Source organism: Gouania willdenowi, chromosome 16 (assembly GCF_900634775.1).
Source record: "Gouania willdenowi chromosome 16, fGouWil2.1, whole genome shotgun sequence".
NCBI lineage: Eukaryota > Metazoa > Chordata > Actinopteri > Blenniiformes > Gobiesocidae > Gouania > Gouania willdenowi.
In genome coordinates, this window is record NC_041059.1 from 38,114,797 (window position 1) to 38,124,999 (window position 10,203).

Here is a 10,203-nt window from a genome sequence, read left to right on the forward strand (position 1 = left end):
TATTACTAATTTATTTTTTGTATAAAATATTTACTGTTTAAAACAACTGTCAAATGTATACTGTGTGTGTGTGGGTGCGTGTGTGTGTGTCTATCTATACTTTGTTGTGTTTATTATTTTTGAAATACTGAATTCCTGTATTGTCTGCTCTGCTGTATCTGTCATCTTATGTAAGTTGAGGACCCCTCGAAAACGAGATGTTCCATCTCAAGAGGCTTATCCTCCAATAAACAAATAAACATCCTTCCATATCTTGGCAAGGACCCCAGTCGTCCTAGTGGGGAAAGACTGTCAGAGAGTATAGTGATGAGGCTGATGGAACCATTCATGAACAAGGGCCGAACTGTCATCACCGACAATTTCTTCACACCTGCTGTCTCTTGCACAACGACTGCTTAACCTGAAAACCACCATCCTTGGCACAGTTAACAAGATTCGCAGGGAAATTCCACTGTCAACTAGACAGACAGACCGCATTCAATTCACCACTCAGGTATGTTGCAGGTCTTTTTTTCATCAACACCTGCGTGTCATTGTGTGTGCTGTGAAAATAACAATCTATCTTATTTATTAGGTGTTTTCAACCACTGGCGCCACGCTGACAGTCAGAGCCGGATTAATGCAAAGGCAAACTAGGGACGTGCCTAGGTCCCGATTCACGGGATGGGGCCCAGACAGAGGGACAAGACAAAAAAAAAAAAAGATTAAAAAAATAAAAATAAAAATGTACAAATGTCCTATCTACAATTTATTTCAATATTTCTTAATTAACTAAAAAAAGTCACGATGTTTATCTTAACCATAGACTGTTACATTACGTCACATTAACGCCAGTCAGTTAAATCAGAGGGGACGTCAGCAGCGCGGTCAGAGGTTAGTGCGGGACAACAAAGCTAGCAGGCAAGTCATTTTTTGAGTAGGCTAACATTCAAGATGCTTTCAGGTGCGGCAAAACGTAAAAAGAAAAAAATTGAAGAGGAACAAAAGAAAAGACAGCGGGGGGCTTTACAGAAGTTTCTGTCGGGAAGCCGTCCGACAGGTGTGAACCTGCTGGAGTCAGCAGAGCCAGAGGCCGAGACAAGCCCGGAGACACGCCCCGAAAACGGGGCGGGAAATGCGGTGGAAGACGCAGTGGCGCCGTCAACATCAGCGCCGTCACAGACGGACAAAGTGATGGAAGAACAGCAGCCAGCCAGATGTGCCAGAAGTGAGCCCAATATCGTTTTGAAGCAGGAGCCTCTAGACCCAGAAAGGGTATTAGCAAGCTACCCATCTGATCCTGCAAAGTGGGACCAAATTGATGACAGGATGCGTGAGTACTTTACACTAAACAATCCCTGTCAAAATATTGGAGATTTCTCTGCATCACAGAGGAAATATGGAGACATTAACCGAAGCTTAACTAAGGAACATTTCTTTAGAAAAAAGCTTTATGGAGAAACCCTGTCAAGAAAATGGTTCGTGTACTCACCGTCTACTGGCACTGTATTCTGTTACTGCTGCAAGTTGTTCAGTATAAGAGACAATCAATTTGTCACTGGATTTAATGACTGGAAAAACTGTGCTAATCGCTTGCATGAACATGAAAATAGTATGGATCATCGCACTGCTGTGCTGAGTCTATCATCACTTGGAAATAAAAATGCACACATAGATTCAAACATAGTACAGCAACAGGAGTCTGAGCGAGCATACTGGCTCAACATTTTGAAACGTATAGTGGCAACTATTCAGTTTCTTTCTTCACGAGGACTGCCCTTCCGTGGGGACGATGAGTTAGTAGGATCACCCCACAATGGGAACTTTTTGGGCTGCTTAGAGTTAATTAGTCGCTTTGATCCACTACTGTCAGAACATCTAGCCAGATATGGAAATAAGGGCAGGGGACATACCAGTTACCTGTCCTCTACAGTTTGTGATGAGTTTATCCAGCTGATGGCTAAGAAAGTTCTGCATGCCATTGTAAAAGAAGTTAAAGATGGCAAGTATTTCTCCATCATTGTGGACTCAACACCTGACATCACACATGTTGATCAGCTTGCTCTGATAATTCGCTATGTCCTGAAGAAAAGTGGTGAACCTGTCGAGAGATTTTTGGAGTTCATACCACTACATGGGCATACTGCAGTACACATGGAAGAAACACTCAAATCTGAGTTAAAAGAACTGGACATTGATTTGATGGACTGTCGTGGGCAGAGCTACGACAACGCTAGTAACATGGCAGGGAAATATTCTGGACTCCAGGTAAGAATAAAAAATAAGAATCCTAATGCTGACTTCATACCATGTTCTGCACATTCTCTTTATTTAGTTGGTGCATGTGCAGCAGAATGTTGCCTTGAAGCAATTTCATTTTTTGGCTTCATTCAAAATCTCTACAACTTCTTCTCAGCTTCAACTCGGCGGTGGGAGATTTTAACAGCCCATCTCACAAAATGTGAGCGAGGTCTGACACTGAAGAGCCTTTCCAGCACAAGGTGGTCTGCAAGAGCTGATGCAACAAAAGCTCTGAGATTTGGCTACAAAGCTATACAGGATGCTTTGAACGAAATCAAAGTTGACCATGGAACCCCCAGAGCTGCTCAATATGAGGCGAGTCAATTAATAACAGTGATGGAGACCCTTGAAACTGCAGTTATGACAGTTATGACTGTGGGATGAACTGCTGAGAAGAATCAATTTCACCAGCAAAGCATTGCAACAGGTACAAATTGATGTATGTACTGTTCCTTTTCTGTACAGTTCTCTCATAGAGTACATGGGACAGGCCAGAAATGATTTTGATGTCTATGAAGCAGAGGCCAAGACTCTCACAGCGACAGAGAGATACAAAGCAGATAGCCAAAGGAGACGAGTGAAGAAAGTTATGTTTGGTGAGTCTGCAGGTCCAGAGGTGCGGCGCTCAGGCCGTGAAGCATTCTTGATTGACACACAATATGTCATCTGTGACTGCTTGTCACAAGAATTGAAACAACGCAAAGACGCATACAAAAATGTGGAGGAGAAATTTGGTTTCCTTATGTCGTAGCAAATTATCTAATAATGTTCAATGATACATTTATATTTGTCATGTGTGTATGATTAAGGGGATAATTTGCTTTTTAACTCTGTGCCTGTTTTCTCTTCTTCTTCGTCTTCTTGGGGGTAGCCATTCTCCTTCACACATCTTATCTTATACATATCAAAAGACTCAAAACACACACACACACACAACCACACACACAACCACATACACATACAACCACACACACATACACAACCACACACACGCAACCACACACACATACACAACCACACACACGCAACCACACACACACACACGCAACCACACACACACACACAACCACACACACACACACACACACACACACACACACACACACACACACACACACACACACACACACACACACACATCTAACTTTCACTGACCCCCCCCGGTCCCTTCTTTTGTTGTCTGTGGAAGGAGGAAGGTGGGTGGGACGGTGGGGTATAAATGTGTGGGAAAAAGGAACTTTTGGCCCCTTCTTCTTCTCCTGCTCTTCGCGCCCTTTCCCCTGGCCAGGGGAGACCAATGCTTCGTCCAACCCGCTTTGTACCTTTTCATTTAGTTTAGATTAAATCATTTTTTATTACTTCATCATCTCTCCTGTCTGGTCTTCATCATTTATCACCACAGAGTGTGTTTCCAAGTCAAAGATGAGGTAACCGTAAATTTCACCGTAACAATTGGCGTCACTATAACAGGATTCATCTTCTGCTCTGGGGGGCTTCGGCCGCGGACCGGTACCCGGAGAGCGGACGCGCTTAAAACCCCAAAGCCAGCTTTTAATGGTATGGGACTCCGGGTCTGCCCCGCGGTGGTCTGCCTCTCGGACAGAGACTGGATCACGAACCATCGGCTGATCCTCAAACACCAATTCGGACTACGAAGGTAAAGCTGCCTTTAAATATATATATCTATATTTATATATTAACTCTGTGTTGATAGACCGATAACCAGTCGAGTATTGTAAAGACTGTAATGAGAAAGGCTCAAATGGTTGAAGTTCTTTGCTTTTTAATACTATAAGTTCTCTATATTTTTCTTCGGGCTCCGGTTATTTTTGTTCAGGCATCTAGGACGGCTAGTCATTATTTACTTTGATTTTGTTCAGGCACCTCCACGGACAGCCTGTGAGGTCCTGACCATAGAATAGACAGGCAACCAAAGTTTCCGAAACACCCCGGTGTCGTATACCGAGTTCACCTCTGCACTGAGACCAAAATGGATTAAAACCCCAAACCTAACCTAATCCAATTAACTGTAGTGAAGACTAAAGGGAGTAAAACACTAATAATGGGGATCAAACAGACTGATGAAGACATCAGTGAGATATTATTGGATAAGTTAGCACTATTTATAGAAAATGAGTTCCTAAGTATGATGAAAAATCCAATAAACAAATAGTATATGCAATGCGCATATACATTCTCGGTATGATGTGAACTCGGATCATGAAACCGGCAAGCTTTCGGTGAGTTTTACCTTTTGTTTTAATTTTTTTTAATTTTAATTTTTAATTTTTTTAATTTTTATTTTTTTATTTTTTTTTTAATTTTTATTTTTTTTAATCAGATTTCTCCCTTGTTGTTTGACTTTAATGCTTTCATTTTGGACGTTTACACACACACACCACACACACACACACACACACACACACACACACACACACACACACACACAAAAGACAGAGCCTCCGTAGCCATAGTGTGAATAGATGTCTCTTCCGTTGGGGGGATGGCCTGTATCTCCTTTTGCCCCTTTTGTTTTAACGCAAACGGTTGCTTTTGGTGGAGGAGGAGACTGCAGGAATAACAATTACACACAGAGAAAGGGACACACACACAGAGAGAGACAGAGAGATAGACACAGAGGAATGATTTACACATACACGCATTGACTCTATCCAGGCGTAGCGCCCCTCATTGGCCAGTTTAGTGAATGGTCACATGATTAGACACTACATACTTGTAATACGGTCTGCTATTAATACATAGATTGCCAAAACTAACAATGTTGTGGCTTCTCACAGCCTGCAGAATAGTGCAAAGCCATTGCAACACTCAAACAAACACACAGATGAATACATTATTTCATTTTATTTTATTTTAATATTACTGTTATCATCATTATCATTTTTTTTATTATTTTAGTGTTAGTTTCTGTTGGCTTTGCGGTTGTCCCTGAAGAAATGATATCTTCAATGAAAGCTCTTAATGAATGAAATCACCTCCAACTCTTATGCTAATGAAATGTCAACATCATACAAAGGACCAAGCTTCTACCAAGAACTCAACTCTCCCATTCAGCAAAGCAATGCTGCAACAAAATGACTCGCTCAGTCCCAAGTCAACTCTTCATCGTCTATGGAATGGGCCGCATGCCAGTGCTGGGATTAACACATCCTGCCCATCATCAAAGACTGAGAACCTGTGGGCATCGGAGTTGGTTGAACACTCCCCCACCAATGAGTTGAGGGTTGAACACCACGATTGCTGCCTGAATGATGGGCAACAACTGCAGACTGGTCACACGTCTGCTGGAACATCTACACCAAAAAGACACTGTTTCAAAAGCCACGAGGATACCAAGCCAGAAGAAGTCCACCACAGCCTTTGGTGGTAGTGCTATGTCACTTTAGCCTTGAACTTTGGCATAGGGAGGGGACAACTAGCAAATAGCCAACAAGCTTCTCCTTCGATAGGACAATACTAACCCCTCTATCTTCTGACTGTGCACTAGATTATTTTGTTTTCAATTATTCTCTCACACGCAGACAGACCAGACATATAGTCACACACTCACGTTCATAACTATGAGCTGAAACACAGGACCACCATAACTTCACACAGAAAACACATTTATTTGCACTGCTTTTGCCTTTATGAGAAAGACAAACAAAAGGGAGGAAAATAGTTACTAATGGTTTTGTTTTTGTTTGCTTATCTTTCCTTTTATTTTCTTGTTGAGGGGAGGCCCCCCACAATGCAAGATATGGTTACATCCGTTGAAGAAAGAGCCCTCTGTTGCCTCAGCTTTTGGAGCTGAAGTTTTTTATTTTTTATTCTTTTATTGGCCATGATTTTTTGAGCTCACATGTTTTTTTTTCCTTCTTTGATTATTTCTGAACGATTCTTCTTTTACTCCTTTGTTTTTACTCAATTTCAGGAAAATTGAGACAGACATTGAGGACTGCAGCCTCAACCAAGTTTACATTTTGACATTTTTTGACCGATACCCTCGTAAACAATCTGTACCTTACCCTTTTGAAGCTGCATGCGACAGACAGCCTAGTTCAACATTCATCGTTGTCATTTTGCGCGCCTCCTCCATACCGCGTCGGACTGTCTTGCCGGCCCGAAGCCACTCGACAGCAGGGGAGGTACCAAATTTTTCTACCAAATTTTTCCCGAGAAAACTGTCCCATTAGTTGCTATGAGTACTATTGTCTCTGCTGTACTGTGCGGTTGAAATTTGGGTGTTCCAGTCCGCGGGTCTGTTCTTTATCGGTTACGTGCTCTGGCAGATATCTGAAGTGTGTATGAGTCTCTGGCTTCGTTCCTGATGTTGTTTTGTTGACGTTTTGGGAATATTAGCTGTTGAGGGGTTTAACTCCGGCGTGTCGGCGTATTTGTTCTTTTAAAGAGCATTACTGATATTAGCTGTTGAGGGGTGTGTTTGTCTCCGGCGTGTCGGCGTACTTGTTCTTTTAAGAGCATCTACTGATTTTAGCTGTTGAGAGCGCAGTCGTTGTTTCCTCAAAAGGTAGCGGCTGTATGGTGTGTGTGGGTGTGCTTGTCTCTAGCCTACGGCTATTGAGAGGTCTCCCCGCGTATCGGGAAGGAGTATTTAATAGGAGGGATTATTGTTTTATTTTATTTCTTCCTTCTCGGTGACTCGGGTGGAGAGGTTTGTGGTTTACCGCTCGGCGGTCTGTCTGATCAGCAGTTATTGAGATATTGTCGGAGCGCGTAAGATGGGTAAAGTACATAGCGTGGTACCGGCTAGAGATGCTGTGGACTGGGACGCCCCGTTAATACAACAAATGAAAACTAAATATGGACCAAAATCATGCGTTAAACTTGAGGTTTGGGTCGGGTCTTTTGGCTTCCCGTCTAGAGAATCATTAAGTGAGCGACAACTGGGCCATTTAGTTTACCAGGTTTTAAAGGTTATTTTTTCTGGGTGTTTAAAAACACCAAACGACATTTTTTAATATATAATACCACTTTCAGTGGAATGACTGGCTTTGACCTTGACTGACCTTACTGTTCATGTTCAGTGTCCATGTTTTTTTGTTGTTGTTGTATGTATATACTCGTTGTTGTGTACACTTGTCTATGTCTTCGTCTTAGTTGTTGTTATTGTGTTGTTTTTTTTACTCAAAGGAGACGAATCAAATCCAACTAAAGGAAAGGGATATTTTAAATGATTCATTTAAGTCTTAATGTTTTCCTCTCTTTCTGTTTCTGAGTGTTTCCGAACAGACAATGGCACCGCCTTTTCGACTCCGATCCTGCCTCCTTCAGCCGTCATGCCTGGTCACTGCTTCTTTGATGAAGGATGAGAATTAAAGAGACTACAGAGACTTCCAATCCAACTGCAAAAGTGGGGACAGATCTTCAAATTTCCAAAAGGAGCGTACAGTTGACCCTGGCTTTGACCTTTATGGCTGAGGAGGAGGAGGTTGAGGAGGCTGGAGGGCACAAAAAGCAGGCGGACACAAGAGAGAGGAAAACGGAGACACATCCAAAATGATCAGATAAGTGATTTTCCAATGATATTTATCATATGGTTTTAAGAATCCAAATGCATTCTTCTACGTCCCTCTGATTTTGATAAATCATAGGAAAATGATATACCTCAAAACCCTCCAACCATTTTCTTCCCCCACCAGCATTTAGCGTGCAAGACACTTTCACTGGGTTTAGACATTTTTAAGAGTAAAATAAAAGTTCTCAACATTGGGTTGGTGGCCCAATCTGGGTCGCCTGAGATTTAAAGAGGGTCCTCCTGAAATTCTTAATAATTGATAGATATAAATGAGATAGTTTAAAGTTAAGTAACTTCCGAGCATTTAAGGAAGCTCTCCAAACCGTGCTATGGCTTGTCACTCCTACGAATGGGATAAATGCAGAGAGCAAAAGACAATATGATTGTTCGACTCAACTTAACTTTAATTCTGTCTAACCTTAAAAGGGCCAATAATCTTGCTTAACTCTGGTTCAGACACAGAATAGGAGACACTTTTGCCACCAATTTAGAAACGAATGAACTGACAAATTCAGCTCTATAAAAAACTAGGTTATGTTATTAGGTGTGGAGTGTTAACATTATTTAGAATAAATAAAGGATAGAATAAGATTTCTCCTTCATAAATAAGAGATAGCAAAGAAAAATAAAACCCGATACAAACAATTTAAATAAATAACATTTATTTATTTGGTTAAACTTATTTGGCTTTCTCACATCTCCATGTCTCCCAATTGTATGCATTCATCTTGAGAAGACATGTAGTCACGCTCCACACTTTCCGTCTGACTTGCATGTCCTTCTCTGTCTGAACTCTCCGCCTTTGTCACTCCAGCCGATCGCCGCAGATGGCAGGCCTCAGACTGCCACCAGGTAGGTGGGATTTGGTATGGTCCCGATTCAAAACCTTGTTTACCAACTGCTCTTTTTTTCTGCTTATGCAAAATTGACACACGGTCAGGCCCATGTGTCAAAGGGTGGTATGGTATCTGCTGTTCAGACAGTGTGGTACACAAAGGGATTTTCTTCCTTTGCAGCCGAGTTTTGTCAGAAATATATGATCTGTGCTAAAAACAATCCAGGTAGAAAGAAGCCATTAACTAGCTAGACAGCTCACCCACCGCCATCCATGCCTAAGCACTGTTTGATCATCATAGACATGTTTTCCAAATGGATTGAGGCCTTTCCAACCAAACATCAGACAGCCACGGCAGTAGCCAAAGCACTGCTAACAGACATCATTCCTAGGTGGGGCATTCCATACAAAATTTCTTCTGATAACGGCACACATTTTGTCAGCCAGGTGATAACAGAGTTAGGGCTGAGATTAGACATGGATCTTAGAAAACACTGCAGCTATCACCCTGAGTCCGCTGGGGCCGTAGAAAGAGCTAACGGTACTCTGAAAAACAGGTTAAACAAGTGCATGGAGGACTGAACTGGATCAAAGCTTTACCGCTTGTCCTCCTTCAGATGAGACAACAGGTCCATCCGAAATCTAAACATTCACCCTTTGAAATCCTTTTTGGGCGGCCACCCAATGTGGGTCTATCCCCCTCTGTTTCGTCCTGGGCTGAGACAGCTCTCCAGACGACAGTTTGATAAAATACTGTGCACAACTGTCCACGATTCTTACTCTCAACAGGTCCAGAGTACGAGCGGCCCTTCCACTGACTACCACCGAGAACCTCCATGACATTCTTCCAGGTGACTTTGTGATCATGCACAACGCGAGACGGCTGTGAAGGTCGCAGAGTGAGCCACGTGGATTCACGCATCACACTGCAGGAAGGTGCCAACACCAGCCGAACCTGCCCTCGAGACGACTGGCCTAGCGGAGGCACAGCCGACATCACAACCGATCGAGGAACCGCTGTAAAGAGGCACACATCCAGGAGCAGTGCCTTGACGAGCCTTTTGTTTGCCTTGAAGGTTGCAAACGAAAGGAAAAGACCTCGGGGAGTCACAGAGCTGACTCTGGATATGAGGCATATGGTCTGTTGAAATATCTGAAATCCTGCTTTGAGGACATCGTGGGAGAAAATACCAATCACAAGCCTTTCCCGCTGTGAGGAGTTACAAACACTTCCGCCTGTGACCCAGAAGCAAACTGAAATCATGCCACCAGTCCGCCGTGTTTGCCGTTTCTTACCGCTTGTACTATGGCCTACAGTAGGCACGGTGATTCTGTCTACAATTCCAGTGCTCGTGTGGCTCCTAACCACCGGGGGTACCACAGAAGAAACTAAATTTGAACCAATGAATGCAAGTACAATATCTAACCTGAGTATTTTTCCTGACAGGGGTTCCACTACGAACAGGGGTAAGAGGTGGTTAAACGACATTTCTACGCACGACACGCTGTCCACAATCAACATCACCCATCCGTTCCTTACAAACACGTG

The 10,203-nt window shown here is 42.8% G+C and overlaps 1 pseudogene; it reads left to right on the plus strand.

Moving 5' to 3' along the window:
• The first annotated feature begins 933 nt into the window (after window positions 1–933).
• LOC114478467 (zinc finger MYM-type protein 1-like) lies at window positions 934–9,543 on the plus strand (annotated as a pseudogene).
• Window positions 9,544–10,203: the final 660 nt, after the last annotated feature.